The sequence below is a fragment of the Heterocephalus glaber genome, unplaced genomic scaffold, assembly GCF_053883595.1.
Source record: "Heterocephalus glaber isolate CG9 unplaced genomic scaffold, H.glaber_assembly_v1.0 deba00001472, whole genome shotgun sequence".
Classification (NCBI taxonomy): domain Eukaryota; kingdom Metazoa; phylum Chordata; class Mammalia; order Rodentia; family Bathyergidae; genus Heterocephalus; species Heterocephalus glaber.
This window is the reverse complement of record NW_028258315.1, coordinates 99,526,232-99,539,497: the sequence shown is the minus strand read 5'-3', so window position 1 is coordinate 99,539,497 and position 13,266 is coordinate 99,526,232. Positions and strand designations below refer to the sequence as shown.

Sequence of the window (13,266 nt, the reverse complement as noted above, 5' to 3'; positions counted from 1 at the left end):
TATGTCTCGGAATTCCATAGCTGGGTTATAGGCAGGAGAACTAGGCTAACCAAATGGTTTTTCCCTAAAATTATGTAGCATTGCTCCTGACAGCCACGCAGCCAGTGACTCTTGCCCTCCAAACTGGCTTCACCTCCCAGCACACTTTTAGCTATAAATCATTAGTGAAATATCCACTGATAAGTGTCTCACCCCATGATCCAGTCATCCCAATGCCCCACCTTTGAGTGTGAGGCTTTGGGGGCAGTCTAGCTGTAAACTGTAACACCCTGTAAGGGTGTGCCCCTAGTGGCCACCTCCTCCAGCTAGGCTCCACCTTCTAACAGCACTAGTGGAGCAATCCACTAATGAGTATAGCGCCTCCAGGATCTAATCACCTCTCCAGAAGTCTCTTAGTCTAGTCAAGTGGACAAGTAGGTCAACTGGCCAAGGTCTACACTGCTCACCTGTACTAGGTATCCAGTGGAACTGTGTTCTGCTGAAGCTATTCACCACCAGCCAAAACCAAACTTTAGAATCCTATTTGACTCCTTCTTGCATTAGATATCCTTACCCTCCACACTGGCAAACTGCAGCAGTTCCAACTTTAAAATCACACCTCCTGCCCTTGTTCTTCGCAGCCACTTTCCTAGCCCAGGCCCCTTCAGATGTTGTGTGCTCAGCTTATTGGCTTCTTCCTGTCACCTGCCTCTACACTTGACCCACTGCGCATCTGCAGAGTAACCTAAAAGCTGTATTGCATCTTCCACCTCCATGATGGAAATGGAAATCCTTTCACATTCCTAATGTTTTTAGAGTAAAACCCAGCTGCCTATCCAGGCTTGCAAGACTCAGGATTTTCTAGCCCCTGCTTCTCTTCCTAACCGTATCCCATCTCACCCTTGTCTGAGCTTCATGCTCTGTCTCTAGCATGCCAGTCTCTTTTCTACTTCTGAGCCTTTTCCATGTGCCGCTGGTCCACACCTGCAAGAGCAACTACCCTGTTTTCCTTTAGTTCCTATATTAACACTTGCCTCTACCCAGAGACCACCCTGTCCATCCGTCCTGAAGTAGGCATGCCACTCTCTACTCAGGGACTCTGTTGTCCTAGTGTCCTCATCCATTCAGAGTATTTGACAACAGGCACTCAGGAAATGCCTGTTGAATGAGTGAATGCATCTCTTCAAATGATCATGCGCTATATGTGCATTAGTGGTACCCACTGGCTATGATGAGTACAGCTTTCTGATTTGAGGGTATGTATGTGTGTATATATGTATGTACAGGATATAATCACCAAAATGTTATCTCTGCCACAAATGAGGTTATAGTTTATTTTACTTTGTTGTGCTTCTGTGTATTTTTTAAATTTATAATTGTGTCACTGTGTTACTGTATCAAAACATACATAACATACAATTGTTCATTTTAAGCAGTAAGTACAGTTTTTGGCATACAGTGTATTCACGTGATTGTGCACCTGTCCATCTCTAGGACTTTGTCATCCCCAGCTGACAGTGTACGCGCCAACAGTAACTCCCCAAAATGACTCATGCTGCCTTTACAGTGAGAAAAGTATCAGAAAAAAACGTATTAGAAAGAAACAAGTGGCAAACATATTTTTCAGGTAAAGCTAATTTAAATGAATTTTGGATTATAAAATTTAATGACTATAAGACAATTTCCCTTTTACTTTATAAATTTATTTTTTTAAAACCCCATCCTATATAAATCTAAAGGGCTTAACTGACACCTAATTTTTGCTGTAGTGGCTGCACTGCAGGAGAAACCTTAATAAATGGATTTTTCCTACAACTGTGATTGTTGCTTGGAAAAAGTGTGTGCTAAAGCAGAATCACCTGGAAATTTGATTACTTTTAATATCATTATGCAACTTTCCCTCAGCCTAAAGCATTTAAAGTTTATTGCAGTGTCAATTTTTACTGTAGTGGAAAGCATTCTTGCAGCTTCCAGATGTGGATGTTCTTGGAACACACGAAGGAACTTAGGTTTTGCCCCCTCTGTTACAAGCAAGTGAATTAAGAGAACTCAAACATGCTCTCTCTGGAAATCTGGTCTGTTGCCTAAAATCACAAAAATTTTTAAGCCATTATAGTGACATACATAGCAGCATTATTTGTATTAGAAAAAGTTTAATTTTCCATGAAGGATAAATACATTTTGGTATATTTTTCAAATGGAATATTATACAATATTTAAAATAAGTGTTACATCAACCAAACATTATTAAATTTTTATAATCTGGAAGAAATGAAAAAAGCAGTGACATTGTTGGAAATTTAAGACACAGAATTCCAAATATCTAAATATAAGATAGAGAAATTTAAAATAATGACAAATTCAAAGTATAAGCTCCATTTCCTCCACGTAAATTATAAAATTGTCTTACACTAAGCTCTGAAATTTTTCGTTAGGAAAAATTCCACTTGCTCCAGAACTGTGTTCTTGTTTCCACTTACAGAACAAACCTTGAATTTGAAAGAAAGTGAAGACTCCCTGACAAACTCTGCCTTACAATTTATTACTTCATTGGCTCGCTGCCCTTGACAATTAGGAGAAGATTTATATATATGTCCTCCAAATAATTGGCAATTAATTTGAGATGGGATGCCAGAAAGTACAGTATTCTTAACAAGATGAGAAGGTAGAGGCTCTTCGCATGCAAATGTCAAGGAACACAGAGTAAATGTTAACCAGCAGCATAGTTAACCCTGTCCTTTTGTATGTTCCTAGTAGAGAGGAGTTTTAATTTGACTATCATAAACTGTAGCTGGCTTGACTGATTTGAACATTATCCTCAAGCATAAGCCAAGAGTGTTTTAAGAATGCCCTCCAATCCATGCAGTACTGGTTTATCTTGATAGTTATTCTGTGTGGTCCCCACCAATGTAAGAATTTGGTATTTGTGGAAAAGGAGATACTGACTTGGGAATCTTCTCTGGAACTTTGCTTTTGACTCAGGCATTACATCTGGACATGATGGACATCTTTGCTATCATGGCTCAAATGAAAACCATCACCATCTTTTTAATGTCAAGAACTGTTGTCTCCTAAAAGAAATACAAAACCCTAGATTATAGGCAATAGCAGTTTTGTTGGAAAAAGTTGTCCTTTCAGTCAAGCTAGAAATAGCAGATATGACTATCAGATAGCGATGGTTTATTACTTTTTTTTCTGAACTTTAGTCTTAACACAGTGCCTAGAATATATTAAATACACACTAAATGTTTGTCACCTAGTTTATATAAGTCCACACCGTTTAACAGCAAGTAGACTTATTATACTCACTTCCAGAAACACAAGAAATACCTTTTAATCCAAATCTTCCATAATCTGTGTTTTGTTTCTGGCTATGTTTAACCCAATGGGTAGACTTTATGTCTATGTGCCCTTAAAACAAAAAAGAGTAACAGTTCATGTTTAGACTGATTTTAATTCCTCCCCTGCTCACCTCTACACTTGTCCACTTGACATTCTAATAATTATGATTTCCAACTTTCATTAAATGCTTTCTCTTTTCCAAGTCTGATCCAAATGTGTCATTGCCATTCCATCCTCATGACAATCTTGTGACAGAGCTGCTGTTAGATCATGGTTCTATTTTTACGAATGAGAGAAGAGAGGGTCTGACATTAAGCCTGGTGCTCAGGCTCACCAGCTAATACACAGGGGGGCCAGGGTTCAGACTGAGCCTGTTAGGCTCGAGGACCAGGATTTACTCTCTGTTTCCACCCAACTTTCTAATGGGAAAGAGAACTGAGCATTTATGACAGTGTCTAGTACATACCATAGACGTCATTTGACCTTTATATAAATTTTAAACGTTTGATATCAACTCTTTTGGTGTACAATTCAGTTACAATTAAATGCACTTACTTTATGTATATGGTTCTATAACTTGTCAGATGAACTCATGTTTTATACCATAATCAAATACTATATTAGCATCTCCCCCCAAAATTTCCTTTTGCTCTCCCTTTTGTAAAACTTATTTTTAAATTATAGACTCACAAGGTATTATAAAAACAGAAGAGCAGCCCCATATTCCCCTCATGAAGTTTCTCCCATGGTAGCGTTCATATATATACCCCACGATCTGAATCCTCCTTTCCAGTTAGTCTTTGCTTCCCTCCACTCCAGGAAACCACTGAACTCTTTTTCATTGTTATAAATTAGTTTACCATGTTCTAAAACTCTATATAAATGAAATCATATAACATGTTCTCTTTATGTCTGGCTTCTTCTGCTTATTACTGTGTGCCTAACTTAGGTTTATCAATGTCATTGTATGTGTTAGTAATCTGTTCTTTTTAATTCCTGTGTGGCACTTCATTGTTTGAATGTCACAGTTCATTCACCTTTTGGGATGCATTTGGGGTGTTTAGTTTGGGGCTTTTGTAAAAGGACTGCTGTGAAGATTTATGTGCATGTTTGTTGTGTGTGTCCAGAGTATTTTCAGTTTCTTCATAGAAATAAGAGTGAAATTGATGGTAGCTTGGCTAGTGATGGTGTAACATCATAAGATGAGGCTAAACTGTATTCCCAAGGGGAGGAACCATTTCTCATGCCTTCTAGCAATATATAGTCTTTGCATTGCTCCACAGCCTTGAGGAAACCTGATGTTGTTGGTCATTTTTATGTTTTCTTTTTTGGTGGATGTGTAATGGGATCTCATTATGGTTTTACTTTGTATTTCTCGGATAACTGATGATGTCTAACATCTTTTCTTACACTTAATGGCCAGATGTGTTCCTTTGTTAAATTACCTGTTTAAACATTTTGCTCACTCCGGGTGTGAAGTGAGAGTGGGGAAGAGCCGTCTTCTTGGTTCAATAAACAGAGTCTTAATAACTGAACACCCTAAGATTGACTCACTTGAGACCTTGGGTATAATATAACTAGGCAGCATTTCAAGTGGGCTTCCATTCGTTTATTCCCAAATGAGTGAGCATCTGAGTTACTTGAACATGGTACTAAAATGAAGATCAGTAGTTTCCTGCTCTAGTTAGGAAATATCATGGTCTTAACCATCACTGCCTTCATGATGTATGCTTTTTGAAGATGAAGATAGCATCTGAAGACATGAATTTAGTGTCTCACAGGTTATTTGGTTGTTACATTGTTTCTCTAAAGCCAAAACTGCTGTTACCTAAGTTATTGTCTTGTTATTTTTAGCTGTCATTGTAGCATCTTTCTCCATTAAGAGTGAACACTAGAATGCTAGCTAGGTTGATCTATAAGCCTTATGTTGATTCTATAGATTGTGATCTGATTATGATTTTTAAAAATATGTCTCTTTTCTCTGATACATTTTTGCAATAATATGATTATATTACCTTTTCTTTTGTTCTATTAAATACAGGGAATTGCAAGGAAATGAACACATAGACCATCAAATTACTATGGCTTAACAAGAACAACAACAATAAAAGAGCAATATGCGTCTAGTGTTTAAAAAACAGTACATGATATATAGAGAGAAATAGGTAGATGTAGATATTATCTATCTATAAAACGAAGAAAGTCTCCATCGTTTCCTCAGTTCAAGTTTGTCTTCCTAATGGAAATCAATGTTCAAACTTCCATTAATATATGGTCTCTCTGATTTATTTATTTAGTGCAGGGGATTGAACCCAGGGCCTTGTAGATACAGGCATGTACTCTACCACTGAATACCCCTAACCCCTCTTCTTTTAAAAATTCATTTTTACACAAAACAAAAAACTATGTACTATTCTAAATATTTCCTACCATATCAGCCCATGAAGATATACCTTGTTCAGAATAGCTATGATATGGATAAGCTGTGCTTTACTGAATAGATCTTTTTTGTTTGTTTCCAAATCTTTTGTCTTTATTTTTATTTATTTGCTATCACAAAAAAGCTGTAGTCAACGATGCTGGAGATTTGAGCGTATTTATGCAAGTATATCCACAGGGGAAATTCCTACCAGTTGAGTCCCTGGTGAAAGAATAGTCTATAACTTGACAGTTACTGCTGGATTGTCTCTCTTGAGGCCTCAGCCCTTTACTCTCCCACTGATCATGTCTGTGAGTGCCACCTCTTTTTAAGGCAAAAGCCTTGGTTATTCTAACGTCCTAGCCCCGGTGACATAGGGTCACACTTTATGACATCTTTGCTTGCTTCTCCCCTGCAGAGGAGATCGCAAAGCACACCCTCCCAAGGACCGGGTTGGACTAGAACTTCCGTGTGTGGCTTGCTCGCATGCCCTTCTCAGGATAGCCATCTCCAGGGAGTCCTGCTGTTGATGTCCTCTGTCTGTTCTGTGCGTTTTTCACAGGAGGAAAGCTCAACAAGGACCTGCGACATTTTCTCGGCCAACGGTTTCAGAAAGGGTCTCCTGATCATGAACTGCAGCAGACCATAAGGGACAACCTTTACCGCCGTGCTGTACCTTGTGAGTAGCCGGTGTTGGTGTTGCTGCTCTGTGAATGTGTGAAGAGGCCTGGGGCGAAAGAAGAGCTGAGCATCTGGCTTGGGGTACTCAGCGGCTTGTCTGCTGAACGATGCCAGAAGGCATTCAAAGTGTTACTGGCAACGGGAGGAACACGTCGTGTCACGGTGTACCTCTACTTTAGTTTAGCTCCACCACTTCGATTTTGCAGTGCTAGGCAGATGACCCTTTGCACGGCTCACTTTTCAAGTGAGTGGGAAGGATGTGTAGTGGTCTTGGCCTCTTGGAACTCTTATGGCGGTCCCCAGGATGAGGCACATACGACATTTGTAAAGGCTTGGCCTGGGTGACGTGGGCCTCTGTTTGTGTCAACCATCACTGCTATTCATGGACGGGACCAGGCCAGAGGCCCTTAGACTGACCTATGGGGGAGGCCATGGGTCCTTACTGGCCATCAGTGTGGTGAATGCCTCAGCAGCCTCTCCATGCTTCTCTTGCCTTCTGCCAAGTTTATGAATTTATAAATCAAGATTATGTTAAGACATAGTTTCCACAGATTAAAAAATCCAGGAGATAAGACCAAATCTGAGGAAGCAAGATACAGAATATGAGAACTCTGAACGCAGCTTTTCTGTGAAGGAAAGGCAGGTAGCCTGACATTCATTCATTCATTCATTCAGCCTGTCTTTCTACAGACAAAGTATCAGCTTGATTGTAGTGAAGTATCACTATGTTCTACCACACCATATTCCTATATAGGCCACTCATAAGATATAAATCTTGGAAATACATGGGGTTGTTTGATGAAGAAAGAATGATCCTGGTTTTTGTTTGTTTGGTTGGTTGGTTGTTAGGCTGTGTTTGAGACAGGGTCTCACTATGTAGTATAGGCTGGCTCTGAATTCACTATATAGCCCAGGCTGGCCTTGAACTCACAACAGTCTTCCTGCCTCAGCCTCTTGAGTGCTGAGATTACAGGTATGCGCTGCTGTACCTGGCTTTGATCCTTGGGTTTATTACTTGAAGGTGCTGATCTTTAACACCCATTATCCAGGTGAGAAAATGGAGTAACCAGTAAGTAGGAGATTGAGACCTTCTTGATGCTTATGCCATCTTGAGCTGTGTCTGTAGCTGCCTCTGAAGTCTCGTACAGCAGGTTGAATGCAGTTTTGTATCACCCAATAATTGCAGACTCATGATTGTTCTCCGTGCAGTTTTTTCCCTACTTACATTTCAGTTTAAGAGATGGGGTGAAGCAAATGAGCACACCATTTCTTGGTGCATCTGTGGTGTTACCATGGTTATGTGTTGGCATGTTTTCCCATTTATTTTTTCTACTGATTTGTTGGATCTGACTCTAGGCTAAATAGCTTGATTTTAAGCTTACCATTATGTAGGAATTGAGGCAAAAATTACCTTAGTCTTTTTAAAACAGTAGAAAAATTATGTTTGTCCTTGCTTGTATAAAGCCCTTTTATTGATGTTCTGTTTGTATGAAACCAGTAAATCGGGAATTTGGAAATGGTGGCCCTATCAAACGAGAACATGAGTAATAATTCATTTTATACTTCCTTCATAAAGTGGGAAGAAAATTCAGAAGAGGTCTGTTTTGCGGTCGGTTTAGCATGAATAGACTTGGGGTCTCTTACAGGCTTGGATCACTCTGACCATCTGTGTTGACTTTGACTCTTTGGCCCATATGACTAGTAAAGCAGAGCACTCAGCCTGTTGTGTGCAGGACAGGAAGCCCTGGGTTTGGAGAATGGGTCCTCCTGATTACGTTGTACCTATGCTGCAGGAGCCAAGCTATCCTCAGCCATAGATTCTGGAACACTTCCTGCTGTTAGATGTGTGTTTTGAGAAGGAGCAGCCTCAGGAGCTGGTGCTTGCTAGTGGGGGGTGACCTTCTTACACATTTTAGGAGGCTTATGGGTCATTAGAAATGAAGAAGTAAAGCTCCTGTTTTTCCAGCTTGTTTGAGTATCATCAGCATATGCATCATGATGGACTTTACCTTTTGGAAATCAGTTTTATCCTTGTTCCCTGACAAAAACAGAGCAGGTAATAGCAGTCATATTTTACAGGTAAGAGGATGGAGCAGTGAAACTTTTAACATCCTCAAGTCTTACTACTTGTAAGTACCACATTACTCCCTTCTCACCCACTGCTGTTCTCATTTTTTTTATTTTTAACCGATTTATCGGGATCATATAATTCACCTGTTTAACGTACCCATTGTTATTCTTCATCTTGCTTTTTTCCTCTTTATTGAAGAACTTTTTTCACATTGAAAACATTTCCTCTGAGTAGGAATTTAACTACGTTTACCACAGAAGATGACTACCAAAAACTGAGGCGAGGAAAGAGCAGCAGGTGGAGTGAGTCTGCAGTCCTCCCGTTGTGGGGTTGGGGGCTGCTCTGCTAGCTCTGGGCCTGGAGAAAGGCGCGCAGCCTCTCTGGGTGGGACTCGCTCTTCAGGAAAATGGAGAGTGTTCCCAGCTCAACCTCTGTCTCCCTAGCTACGCACATCCTGAGGTGGATCTCATTAGGAAATGGCCCAGAGGGTCAGTAGCTTGTTTAACCCCACCAGTTAGCAGGGAGCCCTGTCAGGGTTAAAGTAGGTCTCTCTGACTCCCAGGCTGGGCATAATCAATAACAGTTTGATCATAGCACTAGAGAAATAGAGCCTTGATAATGAAAATAAAAAGAATTTCTTCTTATTTCTGATTGCTGAATTTGTGGTCTTAGTACTACAAACTGAAGAGATTTTATGTCTTGAATATGGGAATGATGTAAGGCACTATACCTTAAGGATTAGTCTCATGTCTGTAATTCTCAAGTAATTCACTGGTATGTACAATAGAATTTTAATTTTAATGATTATGCAGATTCTTAAAAGTCATTATATAATTTTGTAGGGCATTTAGCTTCCTCTAATTTCCCATTAGATCTTTACACGTCTATGAAAAGCCACCTTTAAATAGTGGATTTGAAGTGAGCGTAAACATGCTCACCCCTCTTTCTCAGAATCGTCTGATGAGCACTACCCCCCTCACCCCGAATTCTACCCACATTCCCCGCCCTTCCCTCCCTCACTGCTTCAGCCATACATGCTTCTTCCGTCCTCGTCCTCGGCACACTCTGGGTCCCCCTGTGCCCGGGCACACTGCTTCCTCCTGGCCCCCTGCTTTTCTATCTGACCATGTCTCAGCTTTCCTCAGGGCTCAGCCACTTCCCCCACATACTCCTCCCAGCGTCCTGCAGTGGGGCTCCCAGAATCCACTGAAGCCTGTCCTGTGGCTGCTCCTGGCCTGCCTGTCCTCCTAGCATCTCGGTTGGTGAATTGGGTGCTGCATCTGTCTTAGTGACCAGTCCACCCTAGCCCGGTGCCTGGACTGTTGGATAATATTTGTTAAATGAAGAAATGGAAAAGGTTGTTAGATTTTTTTTGGTTGCTTCAGTGCTGCTTTTGCATAAATTGTCAAAATAAAGGCAGCTCAGTGGCTTGAGCTGGACACAGACTGCAGGTGGCTCTGAGGACTTGACTGATCCTTGGCAGGTATGCCAGGCCCAGAGGGAAGCAGTGCATGCTCCGGGGCACTCGGAGCTGCTGTGTCGGCTCACAGCCCCTCCTGGTTACTGTGCCTCCTGCACTGACAGCCTCTGGCTTTGTGACTTCTCCTCCTAGTTGGTGTGACACTGTCTCAGATTGTTGCTTTGGAATGGCCGCCTTCCCGTGAAGATGCATGTGTTACCTGCTGGGGCTGGTCATTTGCTATGTGGTTGCTGTCAGGCTGATATACCGCTCACCCCACCGTGCTGGTTTTCTGAAATCCTGAGCATCACCTTGCCATTCCCTCCACTTCTCTGGGCTCTGTTCCCAGGAGCTCATCATTCAGAGGAGAGGCTGACTGACCTGGCTCCTCCTTAGCTTAATGCTTATTATCAAGGCTCTCCCTGACACTAAGGCCATTGTAACCTGTTTAAGAGGTACAGAGCATTGACTTAAAGAAATTACAAAGGGATTAAGTGAGTTTGATCTGTAGGACAGTTGAAATCTGATATGGTAAACATAGATGACCCTGGTCTTTATTTATAGAGGTGCTATATTCACAGTTTAGCATCTGCTAACATTTAGCATTGCTTATTATTGTGAGTGGGTCCATAAGTTACTTGTGGGACCTTTTGAACCTGTTATTTTCCCATAAGTACAATTGTTTCCATCAAGGCTTGCCTGAAATCAACCCATTGTGCCATGCCCCTTAATAAGTAAAGCTGATGACATACAGGAGGGCTTTTGATCAGCCAACGACCAAGACAGATAACCAATTGTGGAAGATAGTTTGTCTCCTGAAATGTGAATTTCTGTGTTCAGGTTGTGTTCCTCCCTGGGGAATTGCTTCTGGTTGCACTTCATAAACTAGAGAGTTCTGTGAGCATCTGTTAAAGACTAATCAGATAAAGGACATTCTCAACTTTTTTAGTATTGTTATTGTCATTGTCTTCTCAGCAAAGTAAATGGGGTCTAAAATTACAAGGAACTCATTGCCCTTTGCAGTGCCTGGTCTGTGACTAATAATAATAATAGATTGTTCTTCATTTTGGGGACTCCTGCCATGACCTGTCTGTACCTCTGTCATCATCTGTCATATCATCTGTAACTCTAGCCTCACCTATGGCACACGGACCCTCGAGGACCTGGATTTTAGTCCTTTTGACTCTCATGCCCCATCTCATTTCTGTTCAATCACAGATGTTTATTGTCTCTAATGTAGTAAAAATTTCTCTCCATCAGTTCTCAACTATTTCCCTTTCTCATGTGTCCCTGGCTGATTTGTGGTCTGGGGACTCTCTTCACCCAGTGGTCTGCCTCCCCACTGTTTATACCTACCCTTTCCCTTCTTCTCTATCAAACTTACCCGCTCTGCATTGGCTTCTATTAGCCGTCCTTAAAGAAGCCAAGAATTAGAACAAAGACGTGAATGGTTCCCATAGTGACCTAGAATTTCCTGGCCTCATAATATATATGGCAAAAATTAACTTTACGTATGGTACTGCCAGAAATACCTTGTATTCCAACAATAAAGCTATCATGGGATAGTGGTGAATCCTTAGGTTTTGATTCATTTTTTATACTTTTATAATGCCTAGTACAGTGCTGATACAGAGAAAACAGTATAAATACAAGATTGTGTGTGTCAAGAAAATTTCTCTCTATGCTTGCAGTATTCTCTTACATGTTTTTCTATTTTACCATGTATAATTAAAATGTTACTTATTTTTCACAAAGTCTCATAATACTCCAGATAAGGAGCTGTGCCAAATTAGAAATCAAGGAATTAGAGTGAATACTTTTTGTTTAGATATAATTTGGAGTTAAATTCCAAGATTGGGTAACAGTAGAGAAATTCCCATCTACATGATTGATGAGGCCTTGAAAGCAGGCAGGAAGGTTCTTTTTGATTTGGACCATTTCACTCAGAGAAGCCAGAACCGTGGTATCTGTGATTATCTCCTGCAGCAGAGGAGAGAGGCTTCTGTCAGTGAGATTAGGGGGGCACTGGGCCTCCCTGACTCGGGCGGTTCCCGTCGTGGAGCTCTGCTGTGCCAGGCAGCACACACTCTCCGTGGGGCCATGCGGCAGTTTCATGGCTGCAGGACTCATGGGGAGGTGCTGGTTTGTCCAATTTGGGGGGACGCTTTCTTAACAAGCCCATCGTTAACAAAGGTCAAAAACTATTTTCTCCACATATCTTTTATTAATACTGAAACTGACATTTAAATTGATGGGGTATCATGCCATTGATTACTACATAGGCATTGCACTGCTGTCTTATTTACCTTCCTGTTTCTTTTTCTCATCTTGTGTACTTTATCAGTCTTCTTCCCTTGGGGTTATATAGGCTGATTTTCAATGTGAGCTTTAAGATTTACTCTAAAATTCTGAATTCTACACTAGACAGGCAGCTGTCCTTTATCACGCTGTGCTAATAGAGTGCAAGCCCTGTTCAAGTATCATTTCACGGGTTCCACAGATGATGTCAGTGGCAGGTATTTTTGTCACGGCATGTGAGGGAGAGAGGTCAGAGAGGTGAAGGGGCTCACCTGACATGATGCTTCATAATTTGAAATTAATAATAAAAAGAACAAGAAGTAGTGTTTCTTGAGTATCCCCAGTGGTCAGGAACTTTATAGACACTTTACTTTCATTATTTGCTTTAATCCACTTAGTGGTGTTTTCAAGTATAAGTTGTTATATCCATTTTCCAATGAATAAAATGAGCCTTAGGTAGGCTCCAGGTCATACACTAAGAAAGCTGAGTTAGATTCCAGTCAGATAGATCCCTAAGTCATTATTTCACACCATCCATTTTAAGGTCACTTATCCTATCGGCTGGTTTAGTTCCGCAAAATGGCATACGTAACAGGAGAACACATCCTAGAAAGGTGGCCACATCATCCTTGAGCCACACTGCAGAGCCCGTATGGCGCACCTAGAGTCCCCACCGTCCGTGTGTGTCACTGGCGCTTGATCTACTTATGCTGAGTCTGGAGCATGCGGGGATGAGGACGGGCAGGCCAGCAGATGCCACCACCTGGCCGTGTTGTGAGCATGGCCAGGTTCCCTGCTTCCTGGAGGCCACTGGTTTCATTATCTTGATGGGAAGTGGGGAGCACTCGTCAGTGAGCCTGACACAGCAAGAGTTGTCTGCCCAGATCTCCTCTTTGAGCTCTTCCATGCAGATCAATCCTGCTTCTTCCTTACCCCTCGCCCTTCCTTTTTCTAACATGACTTTCCAAGCCCATCATTCTCCTTTTCATTTTCAAGTTCTTCTTAGGATTCAGGCTT

General features: G+C 41.3%; 1 protein-coding gene across 38 annotated transcripts in view; it reads left to right on the top strand.

Moving 5' to 3' along the window:
• Magi1 (membrane associated guanylate kinase, WW and PDZ domain containing 1) overlaps positions 1-13,266 on the top strand; it is a 353,668-nt gene that overhangs the window by 113,963 nt on the left and 226,439 nt on the right. For all 38 annotated transcript variants that reach the window (XM_087181668.1, XR_015439229.1, XR_015439228.1 and 35 more), the window contains one exon: positions 6,303-6,419. The gene's annotated coding sequence lies outside the window, so the exon portion shown is untranslated. Of the gene's footprint in view, positions 1-6,302; positions 6,420-13,266 lie in introns of those variants that run through there.